Source organism: Vicia villosa, unplaced genomic scaffold, assembly GCF_029867415.1.
Source record: "Vicia villosa cultivar HV-30 ecotype Madison, WI unplaced genomic scaffold, Vvil1.0 ctg.001282F_1_1, whole genome shotgun sequence".
NCBI classification, from domain to species: domain Eukaryota; kingdom Viridiplantae; phylum Streptophyta; class Magnoliopsida; order Fabales; family Fabaceae; genus Vicia; species Vicia villosa.
Window position 1 is genome coordinate 260,081 of NW_026705559.1, and position 13,797 is coordinate 273,877.

The 13,797-nt window shown below is 34.1% G+C and overlaps 1 pseudogene; it reads right to left on the bottom strand.

Moving 5' to 3' along the window:
* Window positions 1–890: 890 nt before the first annotated feature.
* Window positions 891–1,711, bottom strand: LOC131634349 (mitogen-activated protein kinase kinase kinase 20-like; annotated as a pseudogene).
* Between the last annotated feature and the right edge of the window lie 12,086 nt (window positions 1,712–13,797).

A 13,797-nucleotide genomic window follows, 5' to 3' on the forward strand; every position in this document is an offset into this window, starting at 1 on the left:
TAAAACTACTTCTTCGATGAATAGATCCTTAAAAAAAAAGATTGTTGTTTTAAGTTTAAAGTTTACATTATCGAAAATACCTAACTGAGAAATTATTCCGTATGTTTGTTACCACATTTAAAAATATATAGGAAAATACTTTGTTAAAAACTAAAAATAAAATTATTTCTCTCCTCCATTATCCTAATCACCCTAATTATTCCAATTAAAAAGGAAATAAAATTTAAATAAATTTGATTTATCCTCTTTGTTATTGGTTTTTTCTAAAAATATGGATTTAGCTTTGTATCCATGCAAGTATTTTTCAAATATATATTCTTTATTATAAAAATGAAATAACTTTAAAAAAAAATGACTTTTATGATTTTATTATAATGTAAGAAGGCAAAAATGTTTATTGTCATAAAATTTATATAATTTTTTTTAAAGTTAGTTTTTTTTTTTTTGGAATTTTCTTGAAGTTATAATTATCAATTTTAGTTAAAATGTCAAATTATATATTCAACACCTTTTTAAAAAAATAAATTTCCATATATTTATTTTCAAATAACTTATTCTTAAGAATATTTTTGAATCCTTCAAACAAGCTCAATAACTACACTTAAAATTTGAATTTGATGCAATCATTAAAAAATCTTCAAGCACTCTATCACCACAACAAACATATGAATCTGTAACTTAACTTAATTTACATCATTATAACATTACAAAAATGATTAAGAAATTGTTAAATTTACCTTAAATAAGTTAAAAATTATACATGCCTAGAACTACAATTGTTTAAGACCTTGATCCTTGTATTTGTTACCCATTCGTGTTTGGCACTATACTTTTTTATTGTTGGTTTAGCAATGTAGTAACAGAAACAGAAAATTTTGATTTAGCGAGTATCATAGTTTAACTTTTGGAGACATTAATGGCAATGACAACTCTTTCATAGATAAAACAGTTTCATCATCATCAGAAATAAAAGGGTGTTTCAATAGCATCTCAGCACTCCATCTTTTCATAGGATCTTTAACAAAACACTTTTTAAGAAAATCTTTGCCTTCTTCTGATAATTCATCTGGAATCAATGGTAATTCTTCTCCAATCCCAATACGAATCATCAACGACCACATATTTTCCTTGTTACTCATAATCCATGCTGGTTTACTGGTTCATAAACGCTATCGTTAACCGACTCCGGCGCCATAAATATAGGAGTTCCTCTGAATTCCAACTTCTTCTCACCATGTTCTAAACCTTTCTCCTTTGCTAGACCAAAATCTGAAATCTTAACATTTCCGTTGTCGAATACAAGAATGTTTTCTAGCTTTATGTCACAATGAACAAAACCGTTTTCATGAATGTGTTTAAGTCCTTCTAAAACAGACCTTGTGTAAAGGCGAATGAGAGTTTCCGAAAACTTTCCTCCGTGATTCTTGAGTTGATCGGAAAGTGTTCCACCGGCGGCATATTCAAGAAATATATTATAACAGTCTTCGCCATTTTCAAAAGTAAAATCGTGACCAAAACACTTGATAATATGTGGAGATGAACCTAAACAATCTAGTATGTGTTTCTCCTTTTGAAGAAAATGTGAGGTGTAGTTTTCGGAAGATTTGACGGCGGTGATAGACGGAAAGTTAAGAGATTGTTTTGTGTGTGTGGCTAAATAGACAGTGGCGAAGCTTCCACTACCTAGCATACCACCGCGAACCCAATCCATGTTTGTCATGTTTGTGTTACTATGAGGAAAGATGTATGTTATATTTCAAAACCTAAACCCTTAAATATCTGAGGTACCAACTTCTCTAGGATAAGATATAAATTTAAATATTTCCATCATCAAACCAAATTTAATTATATAATATTTATTAATAAGTATTAATTATTTAATAGCAAGTACTGTTAGTTATTATTCTACTATTAATTAGGATCTATATTTTAAATAAAATATTTATCTTCTAAAGTGAGTTACTACACTCCTTTCTCAAAATATAATTCCCAATTATACATTGATAATCAATATAAAAAAATGATTTATTAATTTTGCAATTAATTAGGATCTCTCTTCTAAACTAATTTCTTAAATAACGGATGCCCTAAAATATAATAAGAAATATACAAATAAAAAAATTTGAATTAAAAAAAATAATTATAAATAATAATTATAATTTTTTAGTAAAATCATTATACAATTTTAAAAAAAATTATATTTACCTCTTAACTTATGCCCTTAAAATGCATCTTAGTATTACCTTAAATTAATCATTTTAATTGATAAACAATATTTTACATTGTAGATCCTGATAAAATAATGTAACATATATTTGATATCTAACACTAATTATGTTAGTTAGAAGTATAAGAGTATTATTCCTGCGGAACAATATTTGTTACCCTCCCCAATGCGGGTTAGAAGAGATTGCATTTTTAACTTCATTGGCGAGGGCTAATCAGGACCTTATATGTAGAGTTTGACGATTATGTATATCTCTTTCTGTGATTGGGGATCCCTTCTCTTGATCTTGAAGTGCATTTTTATAGTCTTTCTAGAGATCATAGATCATTATGGAGGCTATCAAGTACTTTGATGGCTCATCAAAGGCGAGTTTCTTCGTTGCCTCAAAAGCCATAAGGGCATTGATCCTCGTTATTGATGATGTATCCCGTATTGATGGGCGGTTTTGGCATTGAATATTGTTAAATGCGCCCAACTCGTAAGGATGACAAGGATTAACCCTTTAGGAGCGATGTCCGGTCTACTTGGGTCATGGTGGGCTAACACCAGTCTAGTGTGGGTGACCTTGCCAAGATCCTTGAACTAACGTGATCTAGGATGCTCTCACCCCTGTCTGGTGGGATTTATTTTTCCCAAGTGTACATAGCCCCCCCCCCCCCCAAGTGCAAGGTGTGGAAAGGCGAAGCGCTTGAGTAGATAGGGGTTTTGGATTGTCGACTTTATTGAGGTCCCTATTTTAGAAAAGGTCGGGGCGGGTTTACTTTGAGCGAACTATCGGCTCGGTCCGAGTTACTTTATAGTAGTGCATAGATCCCCCAAGCGCGAGGCTTGGAGTGGCGAAGCGCTTAAATAAAGGCGTTCTGAAGGGAGCGGTACGAGCGACCCCGCCCTTCAAATTTCAGAGATACATATCCCCTCAAGCGCGAGGTGTGTAAGGGTGAAGTGCTTAACTCAAGTTGTCATTTAAGTTCGTGGAAGTACATAGCCCTCCAAGTGCAAGGTGTGGAGGGCGAAGCACTTAAGTTTATTCGGCCTCTTAGTACGAGATTCAGACTCTTGATGTTCGGTACCGTTTCTACTCCTTTGTTAATAATGAGTGTGATCTCCCTATTAGTGAGTTCAAATTTTTCCATTTATCTTTTTGATCACTCTTCTAATGTTTTCTTTGAAAGTGTCTTCTAGCTATTCAGCAAGAGGCAGGCAGGGTTTCTCTATAGGAACCTGGACTTTTTCAGTCCTTGTTCTTCTGGTTCCTCTCCAAACATTTCCTCGAGGTCCTTCTTGACCTTAGAGAGGCAGATATTTCAATTGCTTTTAGTAACTTCGTCTTTGCCAGAGGTGGGAAGATACTCGACTTGCGAGTTAGGACTCTTAAGTCATTGTCCTTCCTGTTCTTTTCCAAATGTCTTATGGCTACTCAATATCATGCAAGACATTCAATGACTTATCGTTTGAGCTAGGAATCTTGAGTCCTTATCCCACGTATTTGTGTTCCATTGCGGGCGTGATCTTTTAAGACCTGCAGAGAGCTCAAACTTTGCTTTCTCCCCTTTAATGTCTTATGGCTACTTCTTGCTGAATACTCTTGGTTGATGTGCTTTCTTTTATTGAAGCGCCTTTATGCTACTTGATTATTTTCTCATGCTTAAACGCCTCTAGGTGATTTAGTTTTTTGCGTATGATGTTTTAGAGCTCTGATTTTAACATGTTTAGGCTTTAAGTTTATTTTCAAATTCCAATGACGTGCTCTTTTTGGGGAGCGGACATGCATTCTTCGTGTGAGTTTAGGATTCTTAAGTTCATGCCCGTTTTATTCCCCTTTGAATTCCTTCGAGGCTTTGGCTTGGGAAGTCTTAGATAGGTACTCGCGCTGGGTAAAATCTTGGTTTGGATAACCCTTAGTTGGGGTTTTTAAACGAGTCGCCCCAATGGAGGTCTTGGGTTGAATCACCCCTAGTGGAGGTCTTGGGTTATATTGTCCTTTTTATTTCACTCCAAGTGCCTATTGTTCCCTCGGAGTGGCGGGAAGGTACTCTTCGTAAGAGTTAGGTTTCTTTGATCCTTGTCCTTCACGTTCCTCTCTAAGTTCTTATTATTCCCTCAGAGGGGTGGGAAGGTACTCTTCGTTAGGATTCTTTGATCCTTGTCCATTCCACTCTTCTTCATTAAATTAACCCCGTGGGGGACTTGAGTTAAATTTCCCCAGTGGAGGTCTGGGGTTTGATCGCCCCTAGTAGAGGTCTTGGGTTAAATCGCCCCCAGCGGAGGCCTTGGTTTGAATCGCCCTCGTGTGGAGGTTTCGGGTTTAGTCACCCCCAATGGAGGTATTGGATTAAATCTCCCCCAGTGGAGCACCATAGATCACGTTAGTTCAAGGATCTTGGTAAGGTCGCCCAAACTAGTCGGGTGTTAGCTCGCCAAGACCTAAGTAGACCGGACATCGCCCCTCAAGGGTTAGTCCTTGTCCTAGCGAGTTAGGCGCATTTAATAATATTCACTGTCAAAACCGCCCATTAATACGGGGGACATTACCATCAATGAGGATCAATACCCTTTATGGCTCTTGAGGCAACAAAGATACACGCCTTTGATGAGCCACCAAGGCACTTGATGGACCCCATAATGATTTATGATCTCTGAAAAGGCCATAAAAGAGCACTTTAAGATTAAAACAAGGAATCCCAAATCACAAATAGAGAAATACATAACCACCCAACTCTCTATAGAAGGTTCTCATTGGCCCTCGCCAATGAGGTTAAAAATGCAATCTATCAAGTATATACTTCCGTAGGAACAAGTATTTAATAAATGTATGGTAAGTGATTGTTGTACACACTCTTGTGTATATCAAATTTGATTTATTCCTTACTATACATTCAATTTTCTATTTTTTATTCTATGTTAATTTTTAATTCTCATTCAATTATCATGAATCAACACTTGACAGTATTACATAAACAATGCATTATTATTAGAACTTTAAAAAAATTTAAGAGAAAGATGAAGATCTTAATACATATATTTTGTATCAAAATTAGGATTTAGTTTTTCTTCTAATTCTTTAAGGTACGTTCCATGAAGAAATAAATTTAAACATGTAATTTTTTTATGAAAAATAATTATATATATATATATATATATATATATATATATATATATATATATATATATATAAGGAGACAAATAATGTAGCTAATGAACGACATGAGATATGCACATTAGTATTAAGGGTAGCGTTTACCGTGAAATTTAGTAAACAGCCACTAGTATTCCAAATAGTGATTTGGTTGCAGGATCAACTAGATTGATTCTAGGACAAATGTGTCTAAGTTTCTAAGTATGATGTAGTTTGTGTTTAAAAAGTAAAGAGTTTGATATAAGAAAGTAATGTAGAAATGGTTTGTAAAATGAAAAGGAATGTAAAAGGATTTCGACAAAACAATAAAGTGAAGGAAAAGTAACTTAATGAAATTAACTTCGCATTGAATAAAAGAAAATGGTGTTTCATACGTACATTTCACTTAGTGACTCTTTTCTCAATACTCTAAATACTTTGAGTAATATGAGTTTGTATACAAGTGAACATACAGAATCCTGACTCTAGGACCCCTTTTATACTAAATCAAAATAATTGTCTTAAATGGTTTTCGTTCTCTTTAGAAATTGACACGTTTTTTCTTTGCATGCATCATGTCTTCAATTCACTTCCACGTGTCTTTCGTCAATGGATAAGGCCAATAAACAGTTATTTAGCCTAAATGTGAATTCCTATTTTTCAGTCAAAATCATCCATACTTCACATAATATTTCACTAACTCCGTTAATCATGATAGTATCTATAGAAACTTTGATTAGCCTTTTGCAGCTCCATATGTCGAAATACATTTCCAGCATATATCCTGTCGAACTCAATATCAACAGATTAAATAGGTTGATCCAAACATATTCCAATCTCTTCAATTATTTACTCAACATGAACCACATTGAAAAATCCAGCTAACAAATTGTCCCCCAAAAATGTCATTTTCGACCAATGGGAGAAAGTGACATTTTTTGAATGCTTTCGTCGTAGTAGCATTGTACTAACATAAAAACTAAATATTGCCACTTTATCAAAACATAACATCGAGACGTGCGAGGCTCAGAAGTGTAATCATGTTCTCCTATTTCCAAGGAAAACGTGGGTCACTCAAACAATAATCGTTCGATGATCCGTTAAGCGCCTTACTTCTATAACACCCTAATTTCCCCCAAGTAATTATAAATAAAATCATAATAATTTAAAAGCATTCATACAATTAGGATCCTACTTCCATCAACATAAACATGCTCATATTATATGACATGTAACACATACAACTTTTTAAAATTATTAGTAATAGCAATAAAAACATTGACATGTCTAACTTCATTTTATTGCAGCGGAAAGCACCAACAGATTATTCAATTACTTATTAAAAACAAATCATGATATAAAGTAATTATAAAGAATGTCAACATAAAATATATCATAAAATTTTCAACAAGGATAGCAAAACAATTAAACGTTCAACCCCCTGTGTTACATGTCAGAGTAGACATCAACTCGATTAAAGCATAATGAAAAACACTCACTTCTACTCACTGTCCCACCCCAATTTTTTCACACCTTTTCTTATTTTCAAATTTTCAACTGGATAGGTCATGCATTTAACATACAATTCATTGCATTTTCCATAACACAATTATCAAGTCAAGGTTTGGTGATGTCGGTTTTAATCGATTCAAAGTGAATATTTTAGGCAGATGTTATCTGGTATTTATTCGGGTTTATTTCCGATATTTACTCATGGCATTGGTCATCTCTTTATTTGAGATTCGTGGTTGTCAAAATTATCACTTGATTCGAAAATCTCTTGAATTTGAAGAAAATGGCAAAATGGGAATAAAAGAGAATATTTCGTTCATTCACATGAACTCATGTCACAATACATTTTGTTTGAGAATAAAGTCAAGAGAATAGACTACATGGAAAGAGGAGGAAAAGTTTATACAATGTTGGTTCGGTTGACTTTTTAGTCAACTGTTGACTTTCGGTTAACTTTCTGTCTCCGACTTGATTTTTTTATTCCTAAATTTCCTAGACCTATTTCATAATGATTTGACATGATATTCATCATTGTTTTCGAGAAAATCAGAAACTACATGATTATGTCATTAAAGCGATTTTCGACAAAATGCTAAAGTATCATAGTTCTTCTCTTCATTCTTCATTACTGACCCAATTTGATTCTTCTACTTCAACGATTATCATGCTATAAGGAAAAGTAAAATCAAATTAGTCTCCATGAATCATAAGCATGAGCCATCAAAAGTCTAAAGGAAAACATGAGAAAAATGATATTTTGGACTTGGGAAAAATTCGCCATTGTAACGTTTGTTTTTGCAACATTAGCCAAATTTGTGCAAGCTCAAAAATCATAATTTAATCATTAAGCAAAAGTGCTTATTTCAACAAAATCAACTCCCAAAGAGAAGCACTCAAAGACATGGCTTATTTCATGAAAATTTAAGGTAAAAAGTGTGAAATTCAAATGCAAATTCAATACAAAATCAGGCAAAATTCAAGTTATAATCAAGTGATCATTCATATTACATGGAGACTTGGTACTTATGCTAAAGAAAATTATACTTTGTACCCCAACAGTTATCCCAATACCCCTACAATTTTAAAAATATTCCAAATTTATCCTTTTCTATTTTTACTTTTAGTTTTTTTTTATTTTTACAGTTTTTATTGTTTATTTGAGCAATTCGAAACTGATACGTATGGCAACCGGAGAACACAACATGCAGAATTCCGGTTCGTATAATTTTCAAAACCGAATAACCCAACTGTGTATATTTCGGTTATATTTTTCAAACCGGATAACCTATTAGCGTGATATCCGGTTCAGGTTTTGCCAACCGGAAATTCTAAGTGCTAGTAAGAGATGTGGTTGTCCTTTCAAAATCAGGTCAACAACGTCGAAAGATGGTTTTGGATGGAAGATCGATGTAAAATATGGATTTCACAACCATGGCTTACTTGATAGATTTTAAGGTTATGCTTTCGTAAGTCGACTAAATGCAGATGATCAACAACATATTGTTGATTTGAAAAAAGTCATGTTCCACCAAGACACATATTATTGTCCTTGCAAGAGCATGACCCGGAGAATGTCACTCGGATCACGCAAGTATATAAACATAAGAGTAAGATACAGAAAGAGATAAGGGGTCCCATAATGGAAATACAATAATTGTTCGAGTTGGTTGAAGAATCAGGTTATGTTTACTAGAGCAGGAAAAAATATGAGTTAGAAATTGTGAGAGATATTCTCTGGGCTCATCCGAAATCAATAAATCTATTGAATATGTTTCCTATTGTATTGATTATGGACTGCACATACAAGACAAACAAGTATAGGCAACCGTTGTTTGAAATAGGTTGTATAACATCAACTAAGTTAACATTTGATGTTGCATTTGCCTATATGGAATATGAGCAGACAGAGACTTTTTGTTGGGTATTGGATAAGTTGAAATAGTTGTTTATTAAGAAGGATTTTCTTCCCCAAGTAATTTTGACTGATAGAGATCTTGCTTTGATGAAAGCTATTGAAACAGTATTTCCAAAGACAACTAATTTGCTTTGCCGATTTCACATCAACAAAAATGGGAAATCAAAGTGTAAAGAATATGTTGTGGATGATATGCGAGAAACTATGGAGAAAATGTGGTATGAAATTATAAGGGCTAGTGATGAGATGGAGTACCATCAAAGATTGAAAAAACTTGAGGATGCATGTGTTGACTCCAAAGATTTTATTGATTATGTGAATGACGCATGGTTGACTCTGCATAGACATCGATTTGTCAAAGCATGGATCAATCAAATGTTACATTTGGGCACCACCACAACTAATAGGTATGTTTATATGATTTTATCGATATCGTTTCTTTATCTTAATATTACGAATAATTAGTTGTTATGTTTTATTTAAAGGGTGGAATCTGCATTGGAAACTTAAGCAAATGTTAGTAAACAACTTAGGTGATTTATGCAAATGTTGGGAGGCTATGAATGACAATATCAAGATACAAGTGGGCAACATTAGGGCTTCATTTCAGAAGAGTTTTTTATGAAGTTAAGCTTGCATTCACTAGTCCTTTTTATGCGAATTTGCATGGTTCAATATCAAGAGCTACATTGAGGCAGATTGCTAAAGAGTGGTTGAGGATTGACATAATGGGTACAAATACTCAAAAGTGTGGGTGTATTCATAGAAAAGTATATGGGTTACCAGGTGCTTGTGAGTTAGGGAGATATACATTGAGCGGTGATCTGATACCAATTGATGCTATTCACATTCATTGGAGAAAGATAAGTATGGAATGTAATCAAGATGGAGATGCAGGTGATGGATCAGAAATAGACATGACTAATGCAATCAATGAAATTTGGAAAAGGTTCAGGTCACTAGATGTTGTAGGAAAAAGAGAATTAAAAAGCAGAGTGTGTGAAATTAAAACCAAAGGAGGGGTGAAGAAGAAAGAGAAGAGACTTGTGGGATATGATGTTTATCACGACCCTTCAAGATATGAGTATGTTGATCAAGCACACTCGAGTTCCCAAAAATCTTCAAAGAGGTTATGTTCACAATCATCCCAAACCTCAAATAATAAAGAATCTGATAAATACATTGTACAATTTCTAGATTACATCAGACCATTTATTGATGACATTGTTGATGTAAGAGACGATGAAAATTATGGATATAGAGCCATTGCATCTTTGCATGGTTATAGCACAGATGGATGGTCAATGGTCAATGCATCACTCAATAAAACACCAAACAACTCAACAGCTAGAGTGATAGCATCATAACCAGTGACAACATAGTCAGGGTCAACCAGCTCACCCCGAATAGGTATATGTAGAAGATATGAAACATCATCTAGCGTAATGGTCATATCGCCGAACGGCATATGAAATAACGATGTTTCAGGATGCCATCTCTCAACAAAAGCATATAAAATATGAGTATCTACTATGGACAAACTAGTATGCTGGAGAGATGACAGACCAGAGCCAACTAACCAATCATTAATCACCTACGGAACCCATCTTATTAATTTGCTGCCATGTGCAGCAACCTTTAAGGTTGTCTTTGGTCCTCTCTCCTGAAAACAATTTGTAATATATGTTATAACATATAAGTACATATAATTTAAAATTATTCAATTGCTTTTAGTAATTTCGTCTTTGCCAGAGGTGGGAAGATACTCGACTTGCGAGTTAGGACTCTTAAGTTATTGTCCTTCCTGTTCTTTTCCAAATGTCTTATGGCTACTCAATATCATGCAAGACATTCAATGACTTATCGTTTGAGCTAGGAATCTTGAGTCCTTATCCCTCGTATTTGTGTTCCATTGCGGGTGTGATCTTTTAAGACCTGCAGACAGCTCAAACTTTGCTTTCTCCCCTTTAATGTCTTATAGCTACTTCTTGCTGAATACTCTTGGTTGATGTGCTTTCTTTTATTGAAGCGCCTTTATGCTACTTGATTATTTTCTCATGCTTGAACGCCTCTAGGTGATTTAGTTTTTTGCGTATGATGTTTTAGAGCTCTGATTTTAACATGTTTAGGCTTTAAGTTTATTTTCAAATTCCAATGACGTGCTCTTTTTGGGGGGCAGACATGCATTCTTCGTGCGAGTTTAGGATTCTTAAGTTCATGCCTCTTTTACGAACCACTAAAAAATATAAAAAAATATTAAAAAAAATAAAAAGTGTGAGCCGAATAACTGAGAGGTGGGTTGTCCAGTTGTGAAAAAGCAAAAACCAGAAATCACAACAATGGGTTGCCAAGTTTGTGATTTGAAAATTTGTGAAAACCGGAACACCCAACCTTGTGTTGTTCGATTGCTAATTATCCAAAAAAATGAAGAACCGGAACACGTACTTGTGGGTTGTCCGGTTGTGCAATCAAAAAACGGAACTTAGACTTTCTGGTTGTCTTGTTTATGTACTCTTCTACACTCTCTCCGTAACTTTATGCAAAATGAGTGAAAAGTGAAATTTTTAAATTTTTTAAACTATTTATACACGGGTAAATTCTCCCAAATAAATATTTTGTAGGGATATAGGGATATATGTTAGAGTAGAGGGTATAATTTTCTATGTTAAACTACAACATGTAATGATAATAACTAACTCCAACTTCCTTAGAGTCCACAAGCTAACACAAACTATAACCAATTTGCTACAAATTTTCTAACAAACCACCATAATTGATAAACCCTTGATCCAATGGTCAAAATTGGTGATCCGCAACTATTCCCCAAATTAATTCTCAACAGTTGATAAAGTGATTACTTGGATCATAATCCAAGGATCCATAATTATCCAAAAAAATTATTTAAACTACAATTTTTTTCCAATTTTTAGGGGCTGAACCATTCTTACCATTTTCAACTTCTCAATCATCCTTCAACAATCCATAACCATTCTCTAACTTCTAATCTTCAACACTTTTCCACCACTGTCATCACATTCACAAAAGTTCATTTTTCATCATCATTTAGGGTTTCACATTGAAATTCTAGTCTTGATAAAGCTTAACATCAAGGGCTCAACAAGTCATCTATAATCTACATCAAGAATCAACATCAAGCATTCAACAAGTTCTATTCAATTTCATATATTTTTAACAATTCAAGAGTCATCACATTCAAGTTTTACCAATTAAAGATTCAATTTTTAAAGATTTTTCTATCAGCATCAATCTATATTCATCTTATAATCAAGCAAATATTATTTTGAAGCTTAAAAGATTACCTCTTAAAGTTTTTCGGGTTTCTTTTTGCTTAATTTCGTCGATAAAAATCAACAACAACTGGAGTAAATCTCCGCTCAGTTGGTAAGCCTTGAATTTCCATCTTTACATGTCATTTCCATATGTATGCTAGTATGAATGATTCTTGTTGATTGAATGTGTTAAAAACCTTAATTATGCTACTACGGTTTAGTCCAGTTCGGGGGTCAGTTCTGGCATCAAGTGGTTCCAGCCCCCTCCAGATCGTAGTTGCAGGGGATCGAACCGTGGTTCTCCCTACCAAGTTCAGCGCCAATCACCACTGAACCAACTACTATTTTGAATAAGTTTGATTCATGTAAGTAGCTTATTTATCAACAAAATGCACAATTAAAGTAGCATAGAATTTGGCATAGCATAGGTTCCCCTCTTAATCTAACCATCAATTTACATTTAGTTTAGTATATAGATGCATGTTAGTATAACAAGAATTTGGGTTTAGGCAATATGCAACAATTAGTTAAAATAAACACTTTTAAACTAATAATCATTATGTGCATTCACTGAAAAAAACCATAATTCAAGAAATTTGAAAACTGTCATAAAATTTTGTTAATATAGTTCTAATTGCATTTTTAGCATGACATTAAAATTGGTTCTAATATTTAACATAGCATAGCTTTTCTAAATAATCATTTTTTTCTTCTTAAAACTCATTTTTGACATAAACATCAATAAGCTTTTTTTCTTCCAATTCCAACTTCACAAGATCAAATTTAATACATAAAAAAACTACATAAATTTAGTATTGATTCTAATACAAGCACTTGAATCAATTCCTCAAAAAATCATTCTTTCCATTAAAAAAATCATTCATGAACATGAACAAAATCCACCATTCTTGAAACTTCAAAATTTTAGCAAATCACAAAATTAATCAAAATTAAGCACATAATCACGATGTCCATAAATTTCAATCACAACGCACCTTTAAATCATCATTTTTTATTAAGTTTGAAGCAAGTTCCATATACCTCAAAAAGCTTGAAATTACCATCAATTGAGTTTAAGAGAGGTTGGAGAAGATGAGATAGAAACAAAACCATCACCACCACCACAGTGGGGGCCTCCGCCACAGCCTGTTGGCCGGCAGGCCAGCCCCCCCCCCCCCCCCCCCCCCCCCCCCCCCCCCCAACCACCGTCTGCCCCCATTGGTAGGGAGCTTCCATTCTTTCTCTTTGAATAATTTTTACGTGAAAGGAGATTGTGAAGGGGGGGCCACGAACCGGTCCGGTTCTTCCTAGACCGGCCGGCCCGATTTTCTTTTAAGTAGTTTTTTCAGTTTTTATTTTTTAATTTGTTTCATTTATTTTTCCATGCATATTTTTTTGCACCAAATCTACACTAATACTGCATCTGCAAAGGAAATCTGGAAAGCACTTGAATTCAAATTCAAGGCCGAAGAAGAAGGTACGAAAAAAGTTCTTAATATCTAAATACTTTGATTTTAAAATGTTGGATTCCAAGCCCATTCTTGCACAAGTACACGAGTTACAGGTTCTCGTGAATAAAATAAAAGCCATGAAAATTGATGTCCCTGAAGCTTTCCAAGTCGGTGCAATCATAGCAAAATTGCCACCTTCTTGGAAAGGATACAGAAAGAAATTGCTGCATAGTTCCGAGGATTTCTCGTTGGAGAAACTTCAGAAACACCTTCGAATCGAGGAGGAA